Source organism: Gopherus flavomarginatus, assembly GCF_025201925.1.
Source record: "Gopherus flavomarginatus isolate rGopFla2 chromosome 13 unlocalized genomic scaffold, rGopFla2.mat.asm SUPER_13_unloc_3, whole genome shotgun sequence".
NCBI lineage: Eukaryota > Metazoa > Chordata > Testudines > Testudinidae > Gopherus > Gopherus flavomarginatus.
In genome coordinates this window covers 3,591,553-3,609,153 of record NW_026114611.1, presented here as the reverse complement: position 1 = coordinate 3,609,153, position 17,601 = coordinate 3,591,553, and the positions used below count along the sequence as shown (strand labels likewise).

At 51.6% G+C, this 17,601-nt stretch overlaps 1 long non-coding RNA gene and 2 other non-coding genes across 3 annotated transcripts in view; 2 read left to right on the top strand and 1 right to left on the bottom strand.

The window, feature by feature from the left end:
* Window positions 1-17,601, bottom strand: part of LOC127041583 (uncharacterized) — a 222,517-nt gene that overhangs the window by 72,493 nt on the left and 132,423 nt on the right. The gene's annotated exons all lie outside the window — the stretch shown is intronic.
* TRNAF-GAA (transfer RNA phenylalanine (anticodon GAA)) lies at window positions 2,520-2,592 on the top strand. Its single transcript has one exon. It is a non-coding gene; the product is annotated as a tRNA-Phe (tRNA).
* Window positions 14,170-14,251, top strand: TRNAS-AGA (transfer RNA serine (anticodon AGA)). The gene has a single exon. It is a non-coding gene; the product is annotated as a tRNA-Ser (tRNA).

Below are 17,601 nucleotides of genomic sequence, written 5' to 3'. Positions count from 1 at the left end.
CGAGCAGTGCTATGGGGGTGGTTCCCCAGCTCAGGTGCCTGGCTGAGCCCTGAACCCCACTGACACTAATCTGCCCTTTTAATCCTTGATGAGCTCTATTGGGTTGGTAGTGTGTGTGGGAGGCTCTCTCGGGATCCAGGATTGTGGTGGAGGGGGTCTCTTTGCTATGGAACTTCTGAAGGAGTTGAGGCTGATGACCTTGTGAGGCCACTTGGAATCAAATACATTTGCAGATACAAGCACATAGCCCATATTCATAACTTTCAAAAACAAAAATGGTACACATATCGCGCGCTAATTATAACCGCTAATCATTAACCTTGTCATAGACACCGCACACGACCACCTTTGCCAATATTTGCTGCACATAATTATACAGTCGGTGGCAACAATGATCCTACGGTCCTGTTTCATATTAATAACCATCACAAAGGCTACAGAGAGTGGAGGAGGTGTCTTCCCAGCCGGCGTGTCTCGTCCGTTTTCTCCCTTGCTGCTTGCTGAGGTGGGAAGGGAATGCGAAACTGCCCGGCTGAAGGTTTTTGTGCTCAGCCTTGAAGATTTTAGCCCCGACCCCCGCGATGGCTAGTCGGGTTGTCCTGGCTCTGGGGGCAGAAGCGCTGATCTGGTAGAAGGGAAGATGAGGGGATTTTGTCTCTGATAGATAAGGGCTTTGTAGGAGGAAGCTGTAGGGTCACATGCTGGGGGTGTTAGTGAGATTTGACTGGGTAGCAGCAGCAGGGAAGCAGTGTGTGTGTGTGGGGGTTCACTTGGTAAAGTGAAACTCCCTAAGCCGCTCCCATTTGCTGGAGTAAAAGCCTCTCATTTATCTCACTCAACTCCGCTCTCCATGAAAATCTCCACCCCTCCCCTGGTGCTGAGAGACCCCCCTTACTCCCATGGAGATTTGTATTGTTCTAACTCTTCCTTGGATTTGTCCAAATAGTTTTCCCAAAAAATGATCAAGGACATTTCAAATGAGAAAAACAAATGAACCAGAGAAACTCCCACCACACACAGTTTGGGTCTGAATTTTTCTACTGAAATTTGGGAGATAATCAACTCCTTCCTCTGTTGGCCAGAAACCAAAGCTAGACCTCCCTGCTGTAGCTGTGACCTTCTGCTACCAAACCACCTATGCGCTGTCTCCTCTTGTGGAGACATTTCTCTGCACATACGGCTGCTAATCCAGTTATTGACTCCAGGAAACATTTTCCTTAGCCTGGTTCAGTGTGTCACTTGGTTTCTATAGCAAAGGTCAGTCCGTTGGCCCTGGTGGTCCGAGGACATCCTCATTCACATCAGGCTTCAAGTTGAGAATAATTTCCTATTCCCGCTCTGTGGGAGGGGAGACTTTTAAACGCGCTCTCTGTTGTCCGCACATGGCTAAGCAAAGAGAACAACGACCAAATACCCCGCTGTGCTTTGGGAGCCAGGTTTGCGGTGGGAATCTGTAGTTCAATGCCTTCACTCCTGGGGATTGTGATCCTTTACCAGTTTCTCTGGCATTGGGGCACCTTTATGCTTCAGCTCGTGATGGCCGAGTGGTTAAGGTGTTGGAGTTGAAATCCAAGAGGGTCCCCTGTACAGGTTCAAATTTGTTCACAGCGAGGCCTGTGTTCTAGCCAGTATCTTATCGGGGCAATACCTCTGTACAACCCCTGAGACACTCTCAAGTCTCTCCCCACCCCAAGTAAATCCTCTTCTGCTCCTTTCATAGAGATGCCTGGAACACCACCACACACTGTGTCCCTGAGGGGTCAGGCAAACTCTCAGCGCCTGTAGCCTCTGCTACTCACCTAGTGCCCCATAGATCAGCCATAACCCTAGTTCTGCTCCTCCTCTAGTGTGGTGAAAGGAGCAAGTCAGTGACTCCATGGGATTTGTCCCGACCCCTCTAGGGCCGGCCCTGAAAGGGACACTGACTATCACAGTGACAATACAACCTGACCAGCATTGCAGGGACTGTGAGGGAGAACCGTACTCATCAGGTCTCTTCTCCCCTAAGGTGAGCCAGACACTGCTCTCTCTCCTGACTCTCACTCTAGCAGCTGGACATAAGGCCATTTCCCCACAGGAAGTGCATTGAGTGCCGCTGGGGTGGGGGGGGTGGCGCTGCTGCTGGCTCTGGGCTGGCAGGGGGGTGGATGTCTGCACACGACTCTCAGCTGCCAGACCAGAGGGGACACTGGGACCTTACCAGACTGTCTCATTGAAGACGAGGGTTGACAGAACCAATACAGATGCTCTCCAGAGCACGGAGCAACATCTGCCCATGCAGCCAGGAAATGCATTTCTCACAGCCTGGAGCCAAGGGTGAGGTGGCAGCTAACTGTTCCAGCTCCTGGGGGAACAGCCCTGTCAGCCAACAGACACTTCTTACTCACCACAGCTAAGGGCACCGGGTTCCTCCAGTGGGGGTGTGAAGCAGCCATTCTTTTCCTGTCCTTTTTGTGTGCGACTGCTGACAAAACATCCCAGACAGAAAAGCAAACAGGCCAAAATACTGTCATGCAACTGCCAAAGTAGCTCAGTTAGGAGAGTGTTAGACTGAAGATCTAAAGGTCCCTGGTTCAATCCTGGGCTTTGGCAGGCCCTGTCATTATGCTTTGTGCAGAGAGGGCTTGCCCTCTGGGAGCACAGCAGTGCCTGCACCCAAGGTGAGTTCCTGACCTTGGGACCTGCAGTAACAAAAGGGGCTTACTGCCCCTAGTTGGCCCATCTGACCTTAATGATGAGAGTTGTCTTTCCCAAACGTGGTGGGAAGAAAGTGAGGCAGGGCAGCCCTCAGGAATGGTCCAGAGGGCTGCTAAGCAGGGTTTGGGGATGATACTCCTCTGTGCAGCGAGCAAGAGAGCAGTACCAGGGAAGGGGCATCTTTAAAAGTGACCCCACACACCTCTCCTCCTCTGGGCAGCTGTTGCTGACAGCTCCAAGGGAAGGCTTAAAAGCCACAGAGCAACTGAGGCAGGACCATATCTAGGTGTGCCTTCAGACAGGCACAAAAACACCCAGCCAGGATTCTTCCTGCCATGCCAAACACCCACTGAAGGTCACCAGCATGCAGGGTGGCTGCTGATGCTCTGTGGCCAACATCAGAAGATAGTAGGAAAGCAGGGCAGGGCCAACCCCCTGTGTGGAGCCTCTGACTGTCCACTCAAGGTATGCACTTTCACTGTGGGCCAGGAGATTTTACCCCAAGAGGCTTTTCCCAAGCTGGCCAGAAGCAGAGAAACACCCAGGCTCCCAAGATGCTATGTAGCAAGTACCTCCAGCACAGGGACAGGTGCACACACTAGCCCAGCAGCCGCCCACTTTCTTTGGCAAGTCAGGAAGGGCAAAAGTTAGACTGGAAGCACCTGGGGCTCCTGCCGCAGCCTTGTGACACCCCACCCCCCAACTCCTTCCCAGGGCTCTAGCTGAAGCCAGAGCATTGACCTGAGCAGCCAAGAAGAGGTTCCAGCCCTGAAGGGCCAGGACATTCAGCACAATGGTAAAACTGCAGAAACTCAACCACAAGGGACTCAAACCCTCAATCTTCTTGATCCACGCTCAGGGCCTTATCCATTAGGCCACATGGTAACATAAAAATACACTCCAAGCACTTCTTTAGAAAAGGCAGACACTGTGTTTCTCAGGTCATCTACTGAGGGGGGCTGAGACTCTCTGGGCACAAGAGAGTAGAGTTCCACAGCAACACGTGAGACTTAATTCTATGGAGCCAGGTGCAGGGCTTTGGAGGGAGGCTCAGGCATGGGGGATTGGGGTGCAGCGGACGGACCGGCTGTCTAGTGTGGTGAGATTTAGTCACACTGAGGCACAGAAGGGAGGAGGAGGAGTTCCTGCTGACAGTCAGTGGCTGTGCAGAAAAAAAGGAGGGTTCTGGGGACATTTTTTGCCTCTCTTTGCCTACCTGCTTGCTCTTGCGGTGAATGTGAAGATGATCTCAAACTAGCTCAGTTAGTACACATCAAGTTCTTAGTCCTGAGGATCCAGGGTTCAAGCCCCTGTCTAGGCACCCAGTTTTAAGTTGTCATGTATGCCAGGAGCCAAATGATTCCTGTGCTTCTCCACCAGCCATGTGCAGATTCCCAGAATCCATGGCCATTTCCTGGAAGGTTCCTTTTTTCTCAGGGTATCAGGAGACAGGCCGCATCCCACAGGAACAGGCCTAGAACATACAGTCTCTGCTGGCAGGAAGTGCTGTGGGGCCAGTACTGAGAAAGCTCAGAGGGAGAGCAGCAGAGATGAGGGGAGAGAGACAGAGAAGCAGTTTTGAGGATTTCAATAACTCAGTCCTGGATTAGGGGTTGTATAAAAGTGGATGGGTAGGGTTCTGTGCCTGCCGGTGCAGGAGGTCAGACTAGATGATCATATTGGTCCCTTCTGACCTATGAGTCTATAATCAGGACAGTGTACAGGGGGTTCAGGTCCAGCTATTGTGGGGAACTTCCCTGGATTATACAGTGACCCTGGTGCAATTGGCCAGAGAAAGGATCTGAGTCCCCACCCCTTAGCCAGAGGTCTGTCTGACCCCAAGGATGCCTTTCTACTCTCATGTGGCAGAGTCCTTCGTAACCCCAACAAGGCTGGGCCAGGAATCCTGGAGGGTTTGACCTCTGTGGTGAGCTGGACCAGTTCCCAAAACCGGTTGCTAAATTAGACCTCTGTGGAGAACCGGTTGTTAAAGGGCCAAGGGATGGGCAAAGAACTCCGGTCTGCAGGCTGGATCATCCTGTTGTTCTCAGGATTCCCAGCTGGGGAGGCTGAGGTTCCCCCCGGCCCCTCCCCCATTTCCCACCAGCTGCAGTGTGACCAGCCACCGCCACCAGCTGGCAGCTCAGCTGAGCTTCTGAGTCGTCCTGCTGCTTTGAGCTGCAGGCAAAGGTAAGGGGAGGAGCTGCAAGCTCCAGGGCTGCTGTGGGGGAGGCAATTTTCCCCAGCCCCTGCAGGGCCCTTGCCCCACAAGTATGTCTCCCCCCCCCCGGCCCCTCCCCCGCTTCCCCCCCCTTAAATCAAAAATTTTTATAGGAGAGCCGGTTGTTAAGATTTTGGCAGCTCATCACTGTTGACCCCCAATCTTGTCATGATCACTTGAAACGGACTACAGTGTCTCCACTCTGGGCACTTCCCGGACCCACTCCTCATTGCATGTGCTTCAAGCAAACACCATTTATTACCCAGCATCAATCATGTAAAACATAAGGAAAGATTAAAGGAAAACATGTTACCCTGTTCTGTGGTGCAGGGAGATCACAAACCAGCGTCTCTTGAGGGTCAGGGCAGGTCACAGTCTCTCCCTCACATGTCCCAGGCCTCCTTCGCAGGCCCTGGCTGTGCTGCAGGGACACCATGGGCTGGACACTTGCTCTGGCAGTGGCCACATGCTCTAGGTGACAGGACCCTTGTTCCCAGTGTCAGCCCCCATGTAGGGGATCTCTTGATGGGTGGCAACTCCTTGCACTGGGCCATCTGCCAAGGGTCCCCCTCTCTCTCCCACACTGCTCACTGCACCCACCTCCAGCCCCAGTGTGCTGTGGCTCTGCCTCCAGCTCCCTGGGCTGCTCCTCTGGCTCCGCTTGCTGCAGCTCTTCTCCTAGCACAGATCTGCTCCCTGGGCAGCTTCTATGGCTCGTGCTGCTGCGGCTCGGCTCCCAGCACAGATCTGCTCTGTTCTCCCTGGCTGGTGCAGCTCTGCTCCCGGCTTTCTCGGCTCCTGCTCTCCCTTAGCTCCCCCCGCTCTGGCCCAGGGCAGTTCCAGCTCACACAGAGGATGGGACACCCTGGCCTAGTGACCCCTCATTACACTGTCTGGCCTGTCAGTCCGGCTAACTTGGAGATTTGGCCTCTCCCCATTGCCTGTGGACGGTCAGTCTCTGGGTCCTTGTTTCCCATTGGCCCTTCTCCCATCAGTTGAGACTGGGAACTAGCCAACCAAAACCCCACTAATTTTAGTAAGGGCCCACAGTCCCTTACATGAGCCAGCCCCGTGAGGGTCCCACTGTGCGGAGAAAGCAGCTCAAGTTGGTCCCATGGTGTAATGGGCAACGCTCAGGACTCTGAGTCCCTCAATCTGAGTTCAAATCTTAGTGGGTCCTTGTGTTGGCTTGTGGTAAAGCCTTGGACTCACAGTGCTCAACTTCCTTGTTTCCAGCTGTACAAGAGCAGATCTTTCCCCTCCTGCTGGGTGACTTGCCACTAGGGCTGCGTTGTGGTGGCCAAAATTGGTTGGGGCTCTAGAACTTGCTACCCTGGTTGCTGATGCCTGCAGTCCTGTGGTTTTGACCTGGTGGTTGGGATTCTTGCTGCTTCACACGGGGCCCAAAAGTTTGGCCCTTGTGCTTCCTGCCACACTTTCCTCTTGCCCACATGGTGCTTGAATAAAGGAGGCCAGGGCCAGGCTTGATTACTCAGGGCTAGGCAGGAGGAGGAAGAGCCCCAGGCTGGAGCCTAGCACACCTCTCCTCCTCTGGGCACCTAGAGCAGAGGTGGCTTGGTGCTGACAGCTCCAAGGAAAGGCTTAAAATCTACAGAGCAATTGAGGTCACGGCAGAGGAGCGGAGGACCATGCCTATGCGTAGCCAGCAAGACAGCCACAAAGACACCCGGCCAGCCTGCTCCCTGGCATGCCAAACCCACCTGAAGATGTGCTTAATCCCCTTGCTGATCAGGAGGAAAACTGTCAAAGTCTGTGTGAGAGGAGAACCTCTTTTTTTCCTTCTACCTTTCATCTGTGAAAACAGCTGTGTGAAAGGTGGAAGGGATTTGGGGGCCCAGGAGGAAGCCCTTAGAGAAGCTGGACTTGGACATGGTGAGTGTTCAGAAAATGCACATTCATGAGTTTAGGGTAGATTGATGGGCAGAGGGTGATTGCAAGAAGGGCCAATCTCTCTGGTCCTCCAGGCCAGGGAAGAATGATGGGCCTGGAGTCTTGTTCTTCACATTCGTGGTGTGAGTACAGAAGGGGCTGGAGCCCGACCAGGGAGGGCATTACTGGTGGGCTTTGTGCTCTGCAGCACTGATTACAGCTATATAGTGTGTATGGTCCCCAGTTAAGACATGAATGGAAAGATCAATGGAAGGAGCTGGCTCCTTTCCTCTGGACTGTTTGGGGTTGGGGGAGTTTTAATTGTGTCAGCCGGCCTAGGAGGACTGCGGTCCTGTTTCCTACTGTCAGAGGAAACGTTTTATACACATGAGCACTACCTGGCGCAGGTCTGTAGTGAGGTCGGGCTTAGGGAGCTCACACCAGCCCCAGAGGGGGTTCACCTTTCTGCCGGGACGGGCCAGGAGTCGCACTGACCGGATTTACGTGAAGGAGAGCACATGACAGCCCAGTCAGGGTGGTGCCTATGGACTGTTCGAATCATGCCGCTCTCACCATGTGCTCAATGTGGACAATTCCCTGACCAGGGGCGGCTCTGTGTATTTTGCCTCCCCAAGTACGGCGGTCAGGCAGCCTTCGGCGGCATGACTGCGGGAGGTCCTCTGGTAACATGGATTCAGCGGCATGCCTGCGGGAGGTCCTCTGGTAATGCGGATTTGGCGGCATGCCTGCAGGAGGTCCTCTGGTAATGCAGATTCAGCAACATGCTTGCGGGAGATCCTCTGGTAACATGGATTCGGTGGCACATGCCTGCGGGAGGTCTGCCAGTCCCACACCTTCGGCATACCCGCCGCCGAACTGCCACTGAATCCACGGGACTGGCAGAGCTCCTGCAGGCATGTCACCTAATCCGCATTACCAGAGGACCTCCTGCAGGCATGCTGCCAAAGGAGCCTGACTGCCACCCTCACAGTGACCGCAGGCCGTCTCCCGCAGCTTGCCATCCCAGGCATGCCCTTGCTGTGCTGGTGCTGGAGCTGCCCCTGTCTCTGACTCAGACCCAGCAGAGATATTGGAAAGCTGAACATCTACAGCTTGCAAGATAAAAGAGCAGGGGGGCGAGCCTGGCGGTGTTGGCATAACAGGAAAGCATCAGAGGGTTCTATGGCAACCAGAGGGATTGATGGAGTCAGTTGAGGGAGGAGTTGGTGGCTTTGTTCCAGTGGTCAGGCAAACACCGCAACTTCAAAGAAACCAATGGTGCCAAGTCCTGCAGTGTCGCCTGTGGATTTCCACAAAAGCATCCAGGCAGGGGAGCCAGTCAGCATGTGGACTGTACGACTGGATCAAGTGACAGCTGCCGCGAGTTCCAGGAGATGAGTCTGCAGCTGGCGATATGAGCGGGAGCACCGAGTGAAGGGAGGGCAGCTCCCTAACATTTTTTCAGCCCGTAAGGAATGGAGACCAAGCAGGGGGATGTGGGGACTCAGGGCAGGACCTGAAGATCCCATAGTGCAGGCTACAGTCACTGGAGAAGGAGAGAGAGGTCCTGTGAGAGGAAACTGCTGGTGGGAAGCAATAAGTGCAGCGTGCAAACCAGTCAGCCGAGAGACATAGGGGTCTAGAAAAACAAAAGAGCAGTAGGTTCTATTGTGTAGTGGGCAGTACTCAGGGCTTTGAATCTCCTGAATCTGAGTTCAAATCTCAGTGGGACCTCCTGGAGGTATTGTAGTTTGCTGCAAAGCCTTGGAGCTCAACGTGTATGGTTATCTCTACCTGGGTGAACTTCAGTGAGGTTTTTTTCTCCTCCTCCTGGGTCACTGATGCCCATTGGAGATGGGTCTTTGGTCCAGCTGGCACTATAGGGTGGGTCCTAGAACTTAACAGTCTGGCTAGAGATTCCTGCAAGTTGACCTGATGGTTTGGTTTCCTGCTGCTTCATCTGATGTCCATAACTTTGGTCCCTGTAGCTGCAGCTCTTCCTTTGCCCACATGGCATTTAAAGGAAGGAGTGCCAGGGCCAGGCTTCCCAGGCTGGAGCCCAGCACACCTCTCTCCTCTGGACACCTAGAGCAGAAGCGGCTGGCGCTGACAGCTCCAAGGGAAGGCTTAAAGCCACACAACAACCGAGGACAGGGCAAGAGGAGAGCAGGACCATGCCTATGTGTGGCCTTCAGACAGGCACAAAAGCACCCAGCCAGCCTGCTCCCTCCCATGCCAAACACCCACTGAAGACCACCCATAGACCAGCATGCAGGTGGCTGCTGATGCTCTGTGGCCATTATCAAAGATGGTAGGAAAGCAGGGCAGCCCCTCTGGTGGGGCCTCTTACTGTTCCCACTCAAGGGGCTCACTTTTGCAGTGGGGCAGGAGATTTTACCCCAAGAGGCTTTTTCCCAGTTGGTGAGAAGCAGAGAAACACCCAGGCTCCATGTAGCAAACCACCTCCAGCACAGGGACAGGTGCACATTTGGAAGAGGGAAACTGCTCTACACACTAGTCCCGGCAGCCGCCCATTTTCTTTGGCAAGTCAGGAAGGGCAAAGGCTAGACTGGAAGCACCTGGGACTTCTGCCCCCAGCCTTTGTGACACACATCCCCCAACTCCTTCCTGGGGCTCTAGCTGAAGCCAGAGCATTGGCCTGAGCGGCCAAGAATAGATTCCAGCCCTGAAGGGAGCAGGACTTTCAGCACAACGGTAGAAACTGCACAAGCACAAAAGGACTCCAACCCTCAATCGCCTGAACCACAGTCAGACGCCTTAGCCATTAAGCCATGTGGTCACACAAGAGAAGACCGTCCAGACACTTCTTTGGAAAAGGCAGACACTGATGCACCCAACGAAGTGGGGATTCACTCACGAAAGCTCATGCTCCAATACGTCTGTTAGTCTATAAGGTGCCACACGATTCTTTGCTGCTTATGCAGACACTATGTTTCTGCAGTCAGGTACTGAGGGGGGCTGAGACTCTCTGGGCGCAGGAAGTCGAGTTCCCAGTGAGATGTGAGACTTAATTCTCTGGAGCCAGGTGCAGGGCTTTGGCAGGGAGACTCAGGCATGGGAGATTGTGGTGCAGTGGACGGACCGGCTGTCTAGGTGCGGAGATTTAGTCTCACTGAGGAGGAGGAGGAATCCTGCCGATAGGCAGCGGCCAGGGTCGGTGCAACCACTAGGTGAACTAGTCGGCCACCTAGGGTGCCAAGTGGTTGGGGGAACCAAAAGGCGCACTCAGGGGAGGCCAGTGCAGTGGTTGTGAGCTGGGGCAGGGGGCTGCGAGTGTGTGGAGAGAGGACTGCCCGCAGCAAGTAATGGCGGCAGGGCGTGCAGGGGAACCACTTCCTGTCCCAGCTCACCTCTGCTCCATCTTCTCCCCTGAGCACGCTGCCCCCGCTCTAATTCTCCTCCCCTCCCAGGCTTGCCTCACTAAACAGCTGATTGGCACCGCAAGCCTGGGAGGCGGGAGAAGTGGAGCAGCACTGGTGTGCTCAGGGGAGAAGGCGGAGTGGAGGTGAACTGGGGTGGGGAGCTGATGCAGGAGGGACTGCCCGGCTCTTCCCCATGGCCCCCGTCCCTGCACTCACTGCATGGTAAGTGGAGTGACCCAGCCCCAGCCTGGTCCACTCCCCTGGTTCCCAGCCACACCGCCAGCAAGTGCTGTGGGGCAGTTCCCCCCTCCCCCAAACTTGGGAGCCAAGGGAGGTCTATGGCTCTGGGTCTCTCATCCCTCCATCCCCTTCCCTGCCCCAAAATCCTTCTTGGGCTCTGTGGGGCTGGGTCTCTCTCCCGGCCCCTGTGCTCCCCCCTGCTCAGCATGTCCTGGGAGTGACTCAGTTTCCTTGGACCAACATTTCACCACTCCACATGTGTCTCTTCTGTCCCTCAGCTCCCTCCACCCCACCCCATTTCCCCTGCATCCCAGGCTGGGTCTCTGCCAACCCCTCTTGCCTTCTCTTGACCCCTGCCCCTACGGGTCTATGGCTGGGTCTCTCCCTCCCCCCCCATCCCCACCCCAATATCTCCCTGCCCTATGGGTCTATGGGCTGGGTTTCTCCTTCCCCCATTCTCCTCCCATCCCCTCCTCCAATATCTCCCTGCCCCAGGCTGTGACATACTATAACGTGTGCTGGGGATGTGACGTGTGCTGGGGCCAGGGCTGGCTCCAGGGTTTTTGCCATCCCAAGCAGCAGGGAAAAAAAAAACACCCACGATCGCAATTGGCGGCAGCTCCACTGCATCGCCTTTTTCTTCCCGGCAATTTGGTGGCAGATCCTTCCCTCCGAGAGGGACCAAGGGACCTACTGCCGAATTGCAGCTGAAGAGCCCGACATGCCACCTCATCCCCTTGGCTGCCCCGTGTGGCCTAATGGTTAAGGAATCCAATTGTGGATTAGAAGATTGAGCGTGTGAGTCCTTTGGTGGTTGTGTTTCTGCAATTTTCCTGTTGTGCTGAAAGTCCTACTCCCTTCAGGGCTGGAACCTCTTCTTAGCTGCTCCCTCATTACACTGCCTGCCTGTCAGTGCAGCTAACTTGGAGCTTTGGCCTCTCCCCACTGTCCCTGGGGACTGCCAGTCTCAGGGTCTTGATTTCCCATTGATCCTTCCACCCTCTATTGGTGCTGGGAACTAGCCAACCAACCCACACACGCCCACTAAGTTTTAGTAAAGGGCCAAGAGCCTCCTTACACAAGCCAGCCTCATGAGGATCACCAATGTGCAGAGAAAGCACTATGAGCTGGTCCCATGGTGTAATGGGCAGCACTCGGGACTCTGAATCCTGCAATCTGAGTTGAAATCTCAGTGGGACCTTGTTTTGGCCTTGTGGTAAAGCCCCAGAGCTCAACTTCCTTGTCTCCAGCTGCATAAGAATGAATCTTTCCCCTCCTGCTGGGTGACTCACACCTCCTAGAGGCAGGTCTTTGGCTGGGATGGCCACAATGGGTGAGGGCTCTAGAACTTGCTACCCTGATGGTTGGATTCTTGCTGATTCACCTGATGTTCACAAGCTTGGCCCTTTTGCTTCCTACCACACTTTTCCTCTGGCCACATGGCACTTGAAGAAAGGAGTGCCAGGACAGGGATTAATAGTCAGGGCTCGGCAGGAGGGATGAAGAGTCCCAGGCTGGAGCCCCACACACCTTCCCTCCTCCGGGCACCTAAAGCAGAGGCAGCCCAGCTCTGTCCGCTGGATACCTCAGCAGAGTAGGTGAGTTCATGTAAATACAGTCTGGTCCCAAAGCCTCCTCCCAACCCTGGTCATCACTAGCTGTCAAGGGAGAGCTCATTCACACCTCGCTTACAAATCATCATTTGAAATTCTAAGGTTGGCCAACACTGCTGAAGCCAATGCACCGACATTGTCAGCAAACACAACAGCTGACAACACACACACAACGTCCACACTACAGAGTAAAATCGAAATTAATAAAATCGATTTTATAAAACAGGTTTTACAAAATCGATTTTACGCGTCCACACTAGGGCACATTATGTTGGTGGTGTGCGTCCATGGTCCCAGGCGTCCATCGATTTCTGGAGCGTTGCACTGTGGGTACGTATCCCATAGTTCCTGCAGCGTTCCCTGACCCTTGGAATTATGGGTTACTACCCCAGTGCCTGATGGGGCAAAAATCACTGTCGTGGCTGGTTCTGGGTACAGCCTCACCCCCTCCCTTCCTGAAAGCAGCAGACAGCCATTTCATGCATTTTTTACTGGGTGAAGTGAGCAAACGCCATAGCACAGCAAGCATGGACCCTGCTCTAATCAGTACCGCGATCGTGGACTTTGTAAACAGTTCACGCATTCTCGTGCTGTCTATGCTGAACCATGAACTGCAAACGCAGGAGAGGAGGCGGCAGCTACGGCAGCGCGGCGACAAGAGTGATGAGGACCTGGACACTGATTTCACATTAAAAAACCCTTCCATCGTAGTGTCACCACCCATAAAATTGCTTCAGTCTTATAGGTTCCTAAGTGCACAACTAAACATCTCTTCAAATCCAAGGGAGTGGAGATCAGTCAATGTTCAGAGTCATCCCACAGAAAAAAACCACGTTGTCATACACACTGGCCCCACCATGTGGCCATCGCCTTTCCCTCCTCTCTGTTAAAAGTTTTAGTATTTTGCACAGAAACTTTCTTCCCTCAGGAGACACCTGGGAACCAGGGCTGCCAGCCAGAGAAACACCTTTAAGAGGAGGCGTCATCTGTCAAAAAATGATCTCCCTTTTCAGTTCAGTGACACCCTGAAATGTTTTTATATCCCAGCAGAGCCGGAGGACTGAAAGCAGCTACATCAAGCCTCTGTGTAGCTGGCAGGAGTGAACACAAACACTCCCTTGTATCTGAAGAGATGTTTAGTTTTACCCTTGGCAAACTACAAGGCTAAAGGGAAAAGTGATGGTGGTGTCAGATATAAAGAGTGAAACATGAAACAATCATCATAGTTATGCCCATAGCAACTGTAAATATTACTAAATTCCTCTATTATCATCAGTGTATTATTTTCTCTGTCATCTAGACATTGACTAGATCTTGACCAAGAAATTTGGATCTTGACAAAATAATCAACTACCCCTTGTTAAGGTAGTGGACTTGACACCCACTCGGGTGTCTCCACGCAGGTTCAAGTACTAACAACAGTGGCACCTTACAGCCATAGCTTTTAATCAGGGCAATACATTGATACAAATTCCTTTTAAATCATTTCTCAGCCAGAGTCCATCGCCCACATTCCTTAAGGCACTGGGCCACCATGTGGACGTTTCATTTCCCTCCTCAATTTCACACAGAGGCACAATTTCTTTGCACAGATCCAATAACAGTAAAACCTCCCTGTGTCTCTTGTCTGAGCCAGGGCATTCGATTGCAGTGAACCCTTCTCTCCTGCAATGGCAATGGTCAGACAGAGGGGACATGGTCACCTGCATCCCTGCCAGGGAGATATTGGCTCGGCTCTTTCTTTCTGCTGCTGCTGTTAGTCCATGAAACATCAGGGATGGAATGCAAGGCTGAGCTCACACACCAATCCCCTGAAACATTTCAGTGCCCCAGAGAAATCCTGCCCCCGGCTATTGGAATGATATGGTGGAGATTCGAATAGGAAAGGGACTGTCTGAATTGTCAGTGTGGGGAATGAACAACAATCTATAGCAATGTCGTTAGCCACAAACACACTAATCATGTTCCAGCTGGAAGGGAAATGGGCAGGAACTCTTGCTGTTCACCATGGACACACTTACACTAATGCACAGCCATGAGTGTGCTGGGGGAGTTGGTCTGAGCCATCTGAAGTGACTATTCTGTGAGAACAGAATCATTGTGTAAGGCAGCACCTGTCTATCAAGTACTTGTGGCTGAGTGGTTAAGGTGGTGGACTAGAAATCCATTGGGGTCTCCCCATGCAGGTTCGAATCCTGTCAACTACGGAAGTATTAGTTTATTGTCATTGCTGCTGTCTTCGTGCCTGAGCATCCATAGAGCCAGAACTCGTCACCCTCTGAAGCTGGCTATTCTTAAAATACTGCTGTAGCCCTGTGGAGTAGACAGTTGCTACAGGGGCCAGAAGGGTTTTCCATCCCTGTAATAGCTGCATTGGCAAAACAATCTTTCCTTTCATTTAGCACTATCTAACCATGGCTTAGGTCAGCTTTATTATACTGGCTCTGGGGGGTTTCACACTCTGAAAGACGTACTTGTTAGAGGGTTTATCCCATCACCTTCCCATTCCCTGGTCCTTCTCACGTGACCAGAGAGCAGCAATGCATGAAGCTCAAAGGTGCAAACAATTCAATGTTTATTAGGGTAAACTTCCAGCAAGCAATGATTCCAATTTCCTTCCTCAGTATCCCCCTTCCCAGCACTGACACCACAGAGGCTTGCCTGTGACCCCATTCCCCTTCCCTGTCCCTATTCCCCCCCTTAGCAAAACATAATTCCAATTCCCCTACCCCAATTCCCATTCGCATTCCCCCCCTTACTTCCTGATTGACTGCAGACTATATAGTAAAACTTGAGTTCTGCTTAGCTCTATCTTAACCAATCATTTTACTGACTAATCCTAACATATTGTAATATGATTCTCTAACCAATTATACCCCACCACCTTAACTGGTTTACACAAAACAAATTAATTATACAGCAGACAGAAACAGTTACAGAACCAGACAGAGATTATACAGACAAGCAATAGGAAAGTGGGGCTACAATGACAGAACAACAAAGAAATGAGGATTTCACACCCCAGCTGTTGGTAAGCGAGTTGTTCCCAGACAGGATGCTATCATAGTAGAGGTTGTGGGTGCTGGTTGCTTAACTGGCTGGTGCACAGGGCAGGATTTTGAGGTTCACCATTACTCTCTTAGAATGCCAGCACCCATCTTTTGTTCACTTAAAAAGTGAACAGGGAGATTCCAAGACCGCAGAACTCATGGAGCTCTAGGAAACGTGTAACTTTAGGTCTGGGTGAGTGTGTCTAAAAATCAGCTGTGCTGTAGAAGGTCTCTAGGAGTTGAAAGAGATGTGCCATCTTGACCTCCCTAAAGAGTTCATCAACTATTAATGAAAACTAGGGTTGATAAGTCACATTCTTTGTAGCATCAGGATGGTAGACTGGTCTAAAGTGCTAGTTATAAGTATCTTCTTTTCCAATCCATTGGGTGTTCTGGTCTCTGCATGGAGACATGGTTTCAAATCCCACTCCTGACATGACCATTTAATTCTATCTGCAGAAAATGGCCTCACTTTAATCTCCTTTGCAACAATAGAATACCATTTGCTTAGCTTTTCTCTTCCAGTAGTTGTGAGAGAAGTTCCAAACCAGGGGGAAACAGTGCCTGTTCTCTCGACCCATCAATTTTTGTCTTCCTTCATTCCAAGCCATTTCCTCAGATACATCCATATTTCCCACACTTTTATGAAACTTTAGAGTCATCATTTAATTGCCACACAACTGTACTTATGAAGTAAGTGAAACACAATATTTTTTGGATATTCTTGCAGAAGAGTTTTGTTTTCTGACCTGGAATTGAACAGGGGCTACCAGAGGGGGACAATGCTACTCCTTTTCTTTGCTCATCCAAAAACATAAGTTGTGGTGCCCTTTGTTTCTTTGTTTTTCAAACACCTGCCAGGGACAGCCTAGGGAGACTTGGTCCTGACTCTCAGAGTCCCTCCCTGCCCTACCTTTCTATATGATTCTGTTGTGTGGGTTTGCGCTGTGTCATTGTTCCACGCTGAGCTGTTTTGCACAGTGTCACTTTGCACTCTGATGCATTGTTTCGTGTTGTATGGTTTTGCACTGCTTGTGTTGCACTGGTTTGAGCTGAGCTCTTTTGCAGTGCGTCATTTTGCCCTCGTGGGGCGTTCATTTGCATGGTGCTGAATTGTCGGGCTTTGCACCCCTACTTGTTGTCACTTTGTGCTGTGTAATGTCAGTTCACGCTGAATTGTTAGATGTTAGATTGGGAGGTTTTCCACTTTTGTTGTTGTTTATATTGTATTGCGATGGCATCGAATTATAGAGCTGTACGGCTGCAAGGGCCCTGGAGAGGTCAGGAAATCCAGCCCTCACTGCCTGAAGCAGAGCCAAGCAGAGACGATCCATTGGGGGCATGTGGGATCAAGTGCCCACAGCAGTCGGTCCAGGCAGGGAGCAAGAAGGAGGGAACCAGAGCCAGAGCAGGTTTGCTATGGGACCAAGTATATGCAGAGTATCCTTGACAGAGGTTTGTTCAACCTGTTCTTAAAAGCCTCCTAGGGTGGAGGACTCCACAGACACCCTTGGGAGCCTATTCCAGAGCTTAACTACCCTCAGAATTAGAAAGCTGTTCCCAATATCTAACGTGAATCTCTCTGGCTGCAGATTAAGCCCATTACTTCTTGTCCTACCATCAGTGGACATGGAGACCAAACGATCATTGTCCTATTTATAAAGACCAAACTTTTCCTTCTGTAATCATCCGCTAACTGGTTATTATCCCCTCTTCTTGCCTGGGGTACAATGGAAGAGGAGAAAATACTCTCTTAACAGAGGATGCAAATGTCAGTTTGTTCTCTCTTCATGTTCTAGTGAAGCTCAGAGAGAAGAAGAAAACATGACCTGCCAAAGAGCATAGAGAGTTTGTTTCAGCTGGATCTGTGACTATTAGAAGAAGAGTGACACCTAAGGGCTGTTGCTACCACCCACCATGGGGCTTGAATTTATGATGGTGGGATTAAGAGCATCATGCTCTACCACAGAGCTAGCTAGATTTAAAGTCAGTCAACTGCCCAATCGCCGTGTAGAAGGGTGCCCTATAAGAACGGCCATACCGGGTCAGACCAAAGGTCCATCTAGCCCAGTATCTGTTTACCAACAGTGGTCAATGCCGGGTGCCCCAGAGGGAGTGAAGCTAATAGGGCAGTGATCAAGTGATCTCTCTCCTGCCATCCATCTCCATCCTCTGATGAACAGAGGCTAGGGACACCATTTTTTACCCTTCCTGGCTAATAGCCATTTATGGACCTAGCTACCATGAATTTATCCAGTTCCCTTTTAAACATTGTTATAGTCCCAGCCTTCACAACCTCCTCAGGTAAGGAGTTCCACAAGTTGACTGTGCACTGTGTGAAGAACTTCCTTTTATTTGTTTTAAACCTGCTACCTATTATTTAATTTGGTGGCCCCCTAGGTCTCATATTATGGGATCAAGTAAATAACTTTTCCTTATTCACTTTCTCCACACCACTCGTGATTTTATATACCTTTATCATATTCCCTCTTAGTCTTCTCTTTTCC